Here is a 13,666-nt window from a genome sequence, read left to right as displayed (position 1 = left end):
GGGCTGCCTGTGTTGTCTGAAAAAGCCACATCGGATCAGCGGAAGCTTAAAGCAAAGCATAAATTATAGATATATGTCTGTTTCTTTGATGATGTGAGACTAGTAGGTGCATCCCACTTCCATCACACAAAGAACCACACTTTCATGCAGCTTTTTCACTTTGTCACATCACATTTGAAAAAACAACAGTGAAAACATAAATGTTCTATTTTTTTTAACAAACAGCCTGTTCAAAGCCAGTTTTGAAGTTCTTCAGTTTCTGAATTAATTAAATATAAAACGTGTTAAATTGCAAAGTTCAATGCAGCAAGGATTGTTGCTTATTTTCTATATCTATTTGTCGTTACTGTTAACTGTTATACATGTTTCTGAACCTGAGCTACTGAACCTGAGCTACTGAAATGCTCCTGGCATTTTGACCACTCAAAAAAAGGTGTTTAGGAGGTCCTGAAAAGGGATATTTTTTTGCTTTGTGAATTTTATTGTGAAAAGATGATAGAATTTTATTACATCTAAATTATAGAATCTTCAGTAATATTATAACAATGAATTTGGGGCTCAGGATAATGCTTATAATTATCAAGCATAAGTATGTGTAATGTATTTATGTAATAAAAGAGAGACAGGTTGTCATTATAATCTTACCCTGCCAACATGAAGAATACTGCAGACTTATTGTAATATTAACAGATGAAATGCTACCTAGTTTGTTGATGTCATTTCTTTACCAGAACAAAAATCTCCGGTATAGATTAATTCATGAATTTGATGGTCGTGGCTAATAGACAAAAATAATAATGCATTAGTGTTCAGTCATACAGTAATTACTCTAGAAATTACTTCTACATTTGCAATTTCAACAAAATGCTTCAAATATTATACTAGATAGATTCGGGTTAGATCCCTTACATACTTCTGAGGTACTGCAGATGAGAGAGTTGATAGCACTTGACTGAAAAGGGTTATAATTTTTTTTAAGTGGGGCATTTTGTTTCAAGTATTTAGTATTTTAGGCTTTCCTTGTTGTTATTGAACTCGTTCTTCAGCTATACTGTAGTGTTTCCTTTCATGCTTTGCTGATGTCCAGTTTACTTCATAGAAATAGCTTATTGAGTAAAGCATAATTGTACTTTGTAAAATACTCATCTTGTATCACTTCTTTTAGAGATCAGACATTTCCTTTTCCCATAAGGTCTAAAGATCTGTAAGTTGACATAATTCTGCACAAATCATTCACTCTGGTAGTGTAACTTAGACTGTCCAAATTCCCCTTGGACTGTGGCCTCTGTAACTGTGCCATCACTCACTTAACTTCACCATATCTCTAAATAAGTTTAACCAGAAGGGACTTGTTCAACTCACCACTCTTGAGTAATGTGAATTATTTATATGATCTTCATATGTGTTCGTTAAGCTATATACAGTAAGCCTAAGTATAACCGTTTATTCTGTTCATCCATAAGTGTGTTACCCCAAGCTTTGAACTCAGACTAACCACAATAAAAACCTCTCTTTTAGCTGTTCTTTGATGGAAATCCACATCATTTTTTTATGTTGTACAATAGCAGCACTGTTGCCTCAGACTGGCACGTTACCCTGGGAATGCACAGAGACATTTCATGTGTTCAGTGCTGTTGTGTTGCCACTTTCCAGACCAACCTCCCCTGCTGCTTTACAGAACTGAATATACAGGAAACTATACAATGCTATGTCTTACAATGTAAACATGCCACTGTCACAGCTACTGTAGAAGTGATGACTGGAATAGTCCTTTGTTATCAATTCCCTACTTTGTTTGAGGAGCATTAAGTGCTCTTTTATGAGGAATATCAGGCATTGTGAAACAAGATTTCTGTAAAACTGTAAAGCACACCAGTAAAAAATGGAAGTAAACAAATGAACTGTTTGAAATGCAGTACTGAAATGGATTCCCCAAAAAAGACCAACTAGTGAAAATTGTATTTTAAGTGCAATTTATCAAAGTGCTGTACATTTATAGATGATGGTAGAGAACTAGTCAATGTCTATTCAGAGGCAACATTTTTGGTTTGTAATTGTAACACAGTTGGACTACTGTTAGTTTGAAATCTTCGAAAGGGTATGGGAGCAATCATTTTTCTGACTTACGCTATAAGCTTTGGTTTTCTTTAGTACATGAGATCTACCTCTGCTTTCCGTTTGAAATTTGTCCAGAACAGCAGTGTTTATACTTGTCCTTTTAGCAGCAGTGCCAGAGGGACCTCAAAGGCATGAGTCCTGTTCCATTCTTCCTAGGTTGATTTTCCTTAAACATAAGATATTTTAGCACGTCTGTGGATCATAGGATGAATAGAGTCTACTGAATCAAACATTGTACCTCTTTCAGTATTAAGTGTGCTCAGGTTAGAACTTGCTTAATTTATGAGCTGTGAGGCAGCCATGAATCTAGGGGTAGGCATATTGTTAGAGCAGGTACAATTTTTCAGAAATAAGAGAACTTAATTCTTTTGGTGTTGAGGTTTTTTTTTATGTATTTTGTTTTGTTGATGGTGTTTTTTTTTCTTTTTTTTTCAGAACTAAGAGGGTTTTATTCTTTTTTGTTTGGTTGTTTGCTTTGTTTTTGGTGATGGTTGTTTGTTTGTTTTACCAGAACTAATAAAACTTTATTGTTTGTTTGTTTGTTTGTTTGTTTTTTCTCCCTTCTGGTTTCTCTGGAGTGCTTGTATCTTCTCATACACAGTTGGTTTCCTCCTTGGCAAAACAGCTTCATATGTTTCATGGTTTTCTGCTCTTCTGAACTGGAACATGTTTTTGTGTGCTGTTAAGAGCATATAGCTTCGGAGGATTTGCAAAAGACAAGATATTTCATGCATCCCTTTCAGAGGTCTATTTCTGACAGTCCCTTGAAACCAATTCAAAACTCTCCCTAATTATAATAGGACAGGTTTGTGTCTGCTTTCAGTCAATAAAGCTTTGTTCTGCCTCAGGGATTTTACTTGTACCTGCTTATATAATGGAGGATAGGAGAAGCAGGCAATAGTCATTTTAATCCCTGACTATCTTTCATTCAAATAAAAGCTGCGAGGAGATTGATTGAAAGCAAGAAGAGTGAATATGGTAGTACTAAAGGAACATTCTGCACTGAGAAGTTCTGCTGAGAAGTTCACTGAGCTCCATCTTTATTTTCCCTTTTTTGAGTATTTTGGGATTTGACACTGGACCAAAAGACAGCATGTTTTAAATGGTAGCCGTGCTCTGTTCACAAAGCTGTAGTACATTGCAGGAAGCATGCAGCACATGGTGTGCAGCTCTGGGGTGAAGGCTGCTGCTTCCAGCCGCATGTAATGTTCAGACTGGCTCAGAGTCCTGGTGCACGCACCCAGGTGTCCTGGAAGCTGGGAAACTTTAAGGTCAAACAAGCAGCTGTCCACTGAGTTCGGTGGTATGTGGAAGTGGAGGAAGTTTGGATCAGATTAGACTTTCTACGTTTTCAGGCTCTGGCAATAATTAAGAGTCTTACTTCTTGTATTGCTTTAGTCAAATACTGCCTCCACAGTGAATGGTGAAGCAAATGGCCTGAAATGGGAGTTTAATGCGATGAAAAGAGAATGTAGGACTGGCCTAAACTGAAGAACTGGTTAAAAATGAACAAACAAACAAAAAAGCCTCAAAAATATATTGAAGCAAGCGGGGGGGGGGGGGGGGGGGGGTGTATTTATTTATTTATTTATTTATTTATTTTAGTATATAGCTTTCTTGAGATATTTATCCCTCAGGTTGGAAGCTTGGGCTTTCCTTCTGTCAAAGCAGGGTTGAAAACCTGACATTTGTATATAAGTTTTAAATGCAGCATGGTAATTATTTATCTATTGTTAACAGAGCATATCTTTTAATTTCTTGAGGATCTTTCAAAAAATAATCAAATAATATTATAACTTAGGAAACATGTCCTTTTTTTTTTTTTTTTGTAAAACTATTTAAGAAGCAAATATTTTCAGAGGGAGCAGCTCTGTTGGTTGGTTGGTTATCCCATTGTCATGTCTGGATATAAAAATTAAAATTAGAAGGGGTTTATTAGGGATGGATATTACATTAAGATACTGAGGTTTACATTGTTAGTGCACAGATCTAAAAGGACTGAGCTTTTGTTGCTTAAAGAGAAATGAGTTTCTCAAGGCACTCAACTCTCAAACTGCTAACAACAGATCAGCCTTACAGTGCTCCTCAAGACTCAGTTCTGCAGCCCATAGCTTAGAGTCAAGAATGGGAAACCGGGGCAATAAGGGAGCAAAAACATTCTCCTTACTTTTTGTTTCTGGGTCATCTTAATTGATCCCAGCAGACTTACCCATTGTTGGTCTACCTCAATCAACCCACCTACATCCTCACCTGGAGGAACTTGTCTCTTTCCTAGCAGCTGAGGCAATACCTTTGGGGATGAAAAGGTTTCCTCTATTACTCCAGGGAATTTTTTAACCTCATCATTGCTGTGTACATTGCTGGGTAGTCACCATCATGAACAAATGACAAATCAACGCTTACACCTCCCCAACTACCACATGTTCGTTTATACTGCTAGAAAGTAAGTTGTATACTCTACAGCTGGAATAGATACTTTCAATAGCTATACATTTAATTGGTTTTCTTACTGTTCCATGCACTTAGCTCAGTCTTTAATGTCTTTCTGAAAAAAAAAATTGTCTAGAAAGCGCATTAACTACAATGCCTTTAAAATACATACAATTTTAAAATACAGACAGCTGGTCGAACTGATCCAACCTTTGCTAAAACAGACAAAAATCACTGGCAACCTCAATCATAAATGTTGGGGCTAGAAAAATGTTGGTACAGTTTTCATTGTTGCTCTAGATCTTGTTTATGCATTTCTAGATAGAATAAATACTGCAAAAAATCCTAAAGCTGTTTAATAAATACTGCATGTTCTGCAACGCTTAATATCTAAAATCATGCAGCATTAAAATCTCTTTAAGAAAGACCACTTTTGTACTATTTTTACTTTCAGGTCTGGATATTTAAGTGTAAATCAGATGAGTTGTATGTAAACTTGTAGGTGTTCACAAAATTTTCAAAACGTTTTTAGATTTATTATTTGAGAATGCCTTGCAATTTTCTTTTCATAATAATCTATATTATTTAGTGCCTCTGAATGATCATGAAGATTAATTTATTTGTTTTGCACAGCTATACCTTTCTTTTGTATTTTTACGTTCCATAATCATATTGTAATAGGTTTTACATCTGTGTATATACCTCAATGCGATGATGGCAATACCCTCCTTAGGTGAAAAGGAACAATTATGGAAAATGATAATTCTTAATTTTCAGTTTTCCTCTCAGACTTATTTGGAAATACAAAAAAAAAAAGGGGGGGGGGGGCTCTAAAGAGTGAGCCTTATGTCTTGCCTTTCCTGATGCCTTTCCTCATCAATTGCATAGACTTTCCTGAAATAATCAGAACACAAATGCAATAACATTCAACCTAAATTTTCTGAAGTCAGAGCATTTGAATAATTCCAAATTAGGATAATGACATATCATGTCCTTTGTCTAGTGGTCCTCAAATACTAACTGGATCAACTGTCATGATATAATAACATACCACAGACCAGGCTTAGATACTAAAAAAAAGTCTAGTAGTGCTGCTCTGAATATTATACTGTTGTTGTGTTCTTCCTCTTTTTTTTTTCATTTTTATCAGTGAGTTTACTAGTGAAACTAAAGACCAAGAAATGAAGTACACTTTTAGCTGTATTTCACGTGCAACTTCATCATACACTTTCTGCTAAAACCAGTCTGCTTTTTTTTTGTCTTTTTTCTCTCTCTCTCTTCTTCTGTTTTTTTTTTTTAGTATAATGTTTCAGGTGTTTGCTTTTCTCCAGAGCACACCTTTACAAGCTGTTCAAGTGGCCTGTACAGTTCAAGGGAGCTTGCTGAGCATTGCCAGCAATATTCAGCACCAGAGGGTAGGGAACTGAGCAGTGCATCCTGCCACACACAAGGCAGCAGCTGTACTGGATAGAGCACTCAGTCCTAGCTGTGTAACCACTAACTGCAGCCAGTAAGTATTCCTCTAGCTTCCTTGGCACTTCTAACATCTGAAGGTTTAATGCTTACATGTAAAGTGTTAAATTTTTACATTCTTCTGCTTCCCATAGCCACACAGTTCACACGAGTCATTTACGTTCACCTAGCTAAGATGAAAAAAAAAATTTAATATTGTTTTTATCAGTTATGAAGATGCTAACAAACAGGGCTTAGGATTTCTCAGAGGGAGGTATCTGTGTTTGTGTTGTTTCTGTCTTCAGATAAGCTTTTACATTTTTGTGTAGATAAGCTTTAACTTCTTTGTGTTTTTGAAGTCTATTTAGTATAGTGAGCTTGGTTTCGTGCTACTCCAGTTCAGGCAGCAATCGTATTGAAAAGATGAAAGGCAGAAACAATCATAGCTTTTGAGTCATCGTAGCTTTTAAAGTAGTAATGTAGCCAGCTTCTTGCTTCACCAAGATGACACTCAGAGCCAGTAAAAGCTTCAAGAAGAAATGGAAGCCTATCCCAAGCATGGAACAGAACTGTGTTGTTCACTAATGATGCCTGCTTGCAACACTTAGCTTATAAGTGGTTACTGAAACTGAAAGCTCCCAATTCCACATCTGATGCATTGACCCCCTGTGAAACAGTGAGTTAGTGAGTTCTGACATGCATTAGAAAGCTGAAAACTGATTGCATATGACAAATCTGTTACATGTTAAATAAACAGAGGAGTACAATTTGAGATTTAGTGAAGAATTCCAAAATAAGTGAAACAAAGGGTTGGGACTGCTAAAACCTAACAATCCAGTGGAGGAATAAGGAGCCTCCTCTCCCTGAAAAGAAAGTAAAGGTCATAAAAATCATCTTAATTCGAATAGCAAAAATAAAGGGAAGTAATGAGAAATGATTAATTTGTAGCATCAACACTTTTAAGAGGTAATCTTAAAAAAAAGAAATACAAGGTTTACTTGAGATTTACTGTACAGTAGTAAATCTACATTATTGCATCAAATAACTAATACAGTTGGTTTAGTTTGTTTATGTCATAATAAATTGTGTTTGTATGGCTGATTAAGAGGGGACGTTATAGAAGGTAGTCTGTTCTAGCTCGTCTTTGGAACCTGTTCATAGTTATAAGATCTCTATAGCACAGTGAGGAAAAAAAAGAAAAGGATTAGCTTAAAGCATGTAAGAGAAACATGTTCATGACAATTGTGTCCATGATAGAACACCAAGCTCTTCTCGTTGCTTGCTTCTTCTAATGTTCACCAATAGAGTAGTTTCTTGAAGTTCTTCATACAAGTCCACACTAATGCTGGGAATAGGTGTCAACCTGTAAATACTGTACAATCACCGCTTTCCCTACTTCATTTAGAAACAGTTCTTATAGGAAGATGCCATATTTTACTTCAGATTTAACTTTCCAAAAGGTTTTTCATTTCCCTTTCTTTTCAATATATGTTTAAAATATCCTGTCTAGAAATTATCTGGTACTGCTTGTATTTCATTCTACTGAGCTATTGTTTTCATTTTGAGTCGTCTTTTCCTTTCTTTTGAAATAAGACCTAGACTAAATACCAAAATTCTCTCACTGCATATAATGGCTGAGTGCACTAAAGTATAAAAACCTTGATTTAAGTATTTTTGCATTCAAAGATCATAGGCAAGTGTTCATTTGAAGGTTCAGTAGCATTTTGAAATGAGAACATCATATATAAAGATGTCAGAGATGGAGCCTCCCACAGTGAGGTTGAAAGCAAAAGAAGAACAGAATGAATAGAAGAGTTTCTAGGTTCCAAGGAATTTTAACATCTCATTACTTTAGATTACTCTACATATAATTTTCAAATATTTTGTATTATAGACTTTGAATGTATTGGTTAAAATTACTTCATGCCTGACATCAATTTAGTCTTATTCATTATATCCCTTAAATAAAACCTTAAAAATAGCTGGTTTCAGTAAATGAGCAATTTTCTGATAGATGCAAATTCTTCAACATTTCCAGAGTGAACTTGCTGTAAATGAAAACAGAAAGACTAGGAGGTAGTAGTCCCTCAGCCTTTCTTTAGCTATCTAGGGTTATGTGAATTCAAGTGGTTATAGTTTACTGTATCTTATTGCATTCAAGATTTCCATAATCCTTCAATTAAAGATTTTACTACTTAGCTAAGCAATTGTGACTTACTTTATCAAGTGACAATCATTGTGATATTATCATTTGCTATAATCAGTCTTTGGACCGGTGTTTAATGTCTTTGGTAATCTAATGAACTGTGTGATAGAACTGTGGCTGCCTGAGGTTGTCCTGGTTTTTGAGCATGGGTGGACAAATCTCTGTAATCGATCTAGTAGCTATCTTGAGCTACGCACAGTAGTGAAATTGAGGTCACCAATGACATCATCAGCCATACACCATCTTGTCCCAAGGAGACTTTAAGAGCTGGTTCAATAGTGTCTGACTAACAGAGGTCTCGTTCTCCTACAGCGCAGATGGTTGAACAGGGAGGAGGTCATTAGAAATAACGGTCCTTTTGACACAGTGAGAAATTCAGTGTGTGGTGATACATGAGATATTTTGGTGTTGATATTAATCAGTCAGTTCACAAATATTAGGGAACGCATTGCTCTAGTTGGTCCTTCCAACTCACCATTTGATACCTCCCTGGCCTGCCTCAAATACAGCTAATTCACAGTGGCACTACTACAACAAACCATTCCTGTTCATGCAGAGATTTTTGCTGCATTTCTTTTTCTTTCATTTACTTGTAGAGAACAGACTTACTTTCTTGTTGGAGACAGGGGTTGGGTAGATGGGCCCTTTGTTTCCTCAGATAAAAGATGGGTGGAAAAAAAAAAAAAAGATGAGGCTTCCTGCTCACTGGAAAACACTGCCACACCTCATCAACACCTGAGGAACTCTCCCTTTCAGGGGACTTACCCTGGGGAGAGGTGAATCACATAGCAAGGATGAGTGCCCAGGGCAGGCTGGCTGTGTTCTCCCTCCCAGCAGCCTCTGGCCAGTTGGGAATGTCTGTGCTCTGCAGTCGAAAGATGTGTGCTGGAACACATGGTAGCTCAGCAGCATGCCAAGCCCCTGATCATGCTCACCAGTGAAATGCAGAGATGGGAAAGAGAAGAATGTGAAGAAAATAGCTGAGGGAAGAGAGGAAGGAATGAGCTATTTAAAAGGAAACTCACTGAAAAAGCCTGACGGAAAGAAAAAAAAATGCAAAAGAGAAATGCAATCTGAAAAAGTGAGAACGGACTGAAATTGCTAATGAGTAGTTTAATCTCAGAGAGTCCCACAAAAAAACATGCCTTGGCACCTGAGAGCTGAGACAGTCACTCACAACAGTACAAACCTAATGTAAAAATGCAGCATTTCCAAAGTGGTAACATTTCAAAATCTTCTCCTGTCTTGTACAGTACTTTATTCCTCATCCTCTTCTACCAGCTTCTGAACATAGTTTTGCTTGCTTATTACAGGCAGGATTGCCAGTTCTTACAATTTTATCATGAACTTTGAGGTATTTGATGCTTTATTTAAAGCCTCAGCTCCTGTAAATGTGCAAATAATTTTTTAAAGATAAAACAAAACTTCTAGTTCTCATGATTGTGTTGGAAAGCTTGGGAGTGTGATCCCAAAAACATACCTTAAGACTTAATACCTCACAGTTCAGAAGCTATTATGAGAATATAAAGATCCCAAGTGTGCGGGGGATTTCTATTTCTAGTGTCTCATGTTTTTTTTTTTTTTTTTTTTTTTTTTTTAATCTCGTGGTTATTATGCCAATTTTTAGGATTTGGGGAAATCCAGTTGATGATCTGTCGAAGTTTGGAGTGTGTACAAGAATGAAGGTTATGATTGTATTCTTACTACAGCTTCCTGCTTAGGAACTTCACAAAAAAAGTTTATTTGACATTTGAGAATCTTCAGCTGATTTCAGAAATGGAAAACACACAGATTTTTGCAGAAGTGTGAAAATGAGTAACAGAATCATCAGCCCTGATTGCATTTTTATACTGATTCTAAAAATAATTGTCTTTATTCTCTCTTTCTGACCAAACTTTTCTGTGTAACCAGGCACAAGTTCCTGGTTTTGGAGAGGGCAGGAACAGATCCCAGGTTTTCAGATTTGCCTTAAGCAAGCTATATTCTAGCCCTTTTCTTCATAAAGATAACTTTGAAAATCCTTACTAAAACCAACTGAGAAGGTTGAAAGCTTGCCTTGGATTTTTTTCCCCTAAAGCTTATTCGGAATTGTACAGCAGCCTCCTAGGATTGGGCTTTGGGGTCTGCAGGCTGCTCAAATCGAAGGCCAAATCCTCAGAGGTGCTGAGCAGCCCCAGCTTCAGTTTTGGCTCCTTGTTAGCAGTGGCTTCCAGCAACGTCTGTGTCTCCCAAAAGAGATCAAGACTTACTGGCTCTTTGAAACTCCCAACAGGCATTTGTTTAGGGGTGATGAATTTTTGTACTTAGCTTTCTCTTACAGTAGGATGTTTTCAACAGACTGCCTGGTGTGCAAGAGGGAAGATCTTTTAAACATTGCTAAAGAACCTTTACATGCAGCTAAATGTTATGAGGAATCAGGATCTTAGGCAGCCAGTTAAAGCATCCTGATTCCATTTCCAGTCTCAACTTGAAACTTGGTTCACTTGCTTGGGAAGGAAAGGCTTTTTGGGAACCCTTACCCTAAATTATTTCCCAGTTTGGAGTCTTCTCTCCAGCAATAAACAGTCTTACTTGAAGTGGTCGACTGTATGATCCAGCACCCCTCCCTCCCCCCACTCCCGTCCTTGTCACAATCACCTCTTGAAATGCTTTATTCATTACGTTTTCATTGTCTTGAATTTATGCACTGTGGAAAGTGGGCTCCTAACATTATGAATGTTGCTTTCAGTCTACTTGGCATGTCATTTTGCTGCCACAGACAGCACTTTCCCCTCTCCCTCAGATATTTTCTTCTGGGAAGCTTGATTCCAGTTTCTGTTTTCTGTTCCAGGTCATATGAATATTCTCCATTTTATATTCCTGCCATTTAGTGAAATCTATAAAAGGCCGCCAAAGAGAATGAAAATACATAGTAACACAGAGCCATGAGAAACCTGTGATGTCTGATTCTGATCACGCACTGGTAAGAGCTGGCAGTAACTGGTGAGATCAACCATTACCTAAAAACATGTAACATGGATTGGTGAGTCAACATGCTACCTGCTACATAGAAGCATACATAGCCTACACCTGCATATAATGGGTGTGTGTGTAGGTAGCTATCAGTACCTGCAATTCAAGAAGTTTAATTAGAACCAAATTTTCTATAAAAGCCTTTTTCTGAAAAAAATCATATTTTACTAATGCAAAATCAAAGGTGTTCTGAATAGTAATATAATAATATATATTGGCTTTATGTAATGATTTTAGTGAACATATCAGAGTTTTCTGAGCTGAATCATTAACTCTGCTTTACAGATGAAAGCGTAAAGTTGAAATGAGCTGCCCAGGTTCATGCTGCAGGTAAGTGGTAGAGCTCAGAATAGTTTGGTGAACTGTATGCAGAACTCTTGGCTCCCTTGTACTGTTTGAAGATTTCTAAGACTTCATTTCTAAAGAGAAGGGGACATGAGAGGAAATGAAACCATATAAAGATAACTAGTCAGCCAACTCTTCCTTCTCAAAAACACAAAATAAAAGTTCTATTAAATCCCAACAAACGCAGATGTCACCAATTAAGACCAGAAGTAGAAACAGGCAATTCATGCCTTTTGTTGTTGTTTTTTAACGTAGCTTTTCTATTGAAGCCATATACGTACATGTTACACAGGTCAGATTAATAATGCACATTTCCAACTTTTAGTGTTTCTTTTGTGATAACACCCTGTTCTGTGTTTGCTAAACAAAAACTTAAATACAAACAAAAATCAGAATACCAAATGACAAATCTCCAACACTAAGAAACTGAATAAACCAGAAAATCATATCCTATATCACCATTTCCGTTAATGGTGCTGTACATAAAGAAATAAACAAGCTAAGATGAATTTCCACTCTTTTCCAATTATATTTGACACTCTAGTGTTGTACTCTTTTCAAAATACTAGGAGAGGATTAGACCAATTTTTGTGTAAAATATTCATATGCGTATTTCATTTACTCCCTTGCAAATCTGAATAATCTGCTGTGTAAATTAGGAAAGCAGTATGCATGGGGATTTTCAGCTGTCCACCTTTGCCTGAAGAGAAGGGCCTGAATGCAGAAAGCAACCTAAAATGTTTCTGTGTTGTTTATTATGGTATTTGTAGGCTTCGGCTGTGGAGTGGAAGCTGGATGTTTGTTATAGACAAGTAGGCTCCATGTGCAGGGGGACAGAAAATGCTTTATGGGGTCCCAGAACTCCCTGGCTGCCTGGAGTCACCTGAAAGAGTGTGAGCCAAGCCAGGAAGGTGCAGAGGGATGTGTGGAAATGCGCCCTGCCAGGCTGCTGGTCCAACAGGAAAAGTATGTGGGGTGTGTGCATGTGTGTGATTTTTCTGCCCAATTTGTCCCAATTCGTAGTTGGGGAGAGCCAGTCTCTCTTCACAGCAACAGCCTGAGACTTAGGTTAGACTTAGTGTGTTCTGAAACTGTACCCTTATGCTTCAAATGCATGATTCTCTTACAACAGTGTAGATCTGATTGAGCTCCATTAAAGTAAATTATGTAAATCCGGTCTTGGGGAAAGGAGAATAGTTCCTGGCATTCAAACATAATGAAACACACATATACACCACATGTGTGTGCTGGCATTAAACTTTCATTTACAGATTCTACCCCTGGTTTATGGAAATATTCATTCAGGTTCATCCCTCCTGTAAAAAAATAAATAAATAAAACCTGGGACTGATTATAGTTTTGCATCAAAATCATGTGAAACTTGTGGGTTTGTCAGGAGTCCAGAGGAAACGTGGGAGTTTCTTGTTGAGATTTTCAGTTCACTTGAACTCGAAACTCAGAATGCAACTTGAAGGGGAGAATGAACACACACAGATCAAGAAGAAGGAATATGTTCAAACAAACCCTCACAAAATGCAGCTCCCAACAGTTTTACACGGAATCCTCACTCAAAAATAAATAAATAAATAAATAAAAATAAATGCAAAAACATTTCTCTCTCTTAAAAGTCTTACTCTTAACGCTACTGAAAATCTGTTTCCACTATGGACAGTGTCATTTGCTAAAAAAAGAAAATGCAAAATATTTTGCTCAACAAAATGTCCCTATAACATCACTAAAAGCAGAGGGAAAAGTATGTTTTAATTAATTTATAAACAAAAGATTATTTCCTGCACTGCCAGCAAAAATCCTGTTTGCTGACAAGGTTCTGGCTTCAAACATTATCAGCAAATGGCAGGATGAGTCCTTTTATGTAAATGAACTCATTATTATTAATTTCTGCTGGTGCTGAACGATTTATGAACTGCTTTTCAAATATGGAAAAGTGGTTCATGAATCAGGGGGAAAAAATGTTCAAAAAGTCCTGGGTTGATAAATAACAGTACTCATTCATGAATCCTGCCCATGGTGTCTTTTATCTTCAGTAGGGAGAAGATCAAAATGATAAAATAGTAATGTGCCAACAAAAAAGGATTGAATGGG

General features: G+C 36.9%; 1 protein-coding gene across 1 annotated transcript in view; it reads left to right on the top strand.

Annotated features, from left to right (window-relative positions):
* Positions 1 to 13,666, top strand: part of LOC308176504 (uncharacterized protein) — a 424,460-nt gene that overhangs the window by 390,610 nt on the left and 20,184 nt on the right. Inside the window, exons 39-40 of the mRNA XM_080552300.1 lie at positions 11,037 to 11,168; positions 11,504 to 11,548. The gene's annotated coding sequence lies outside the window, so the exon portion shown is untranslated. The remainder of the gene's footprint in view (positions 1 to 11,036; positions 11,169 to 11,503; positions 11,549 to 13,666) is intronic.

Source organism: Anser brachyrhynchus, assembly GCF_964034855.1.
Source record: "Anser brachyrhynchus genome assembly, chromosome: 12".
Lineage (NCBI taxonomy): Eukaryota > Metazoa > Chordata > Aves > Anseriformes > Anatidae > Anser > Anser brachyrhynchus.
This window is presented reverse-complemented; position numbering and strand designations above follow the sequence as displayed.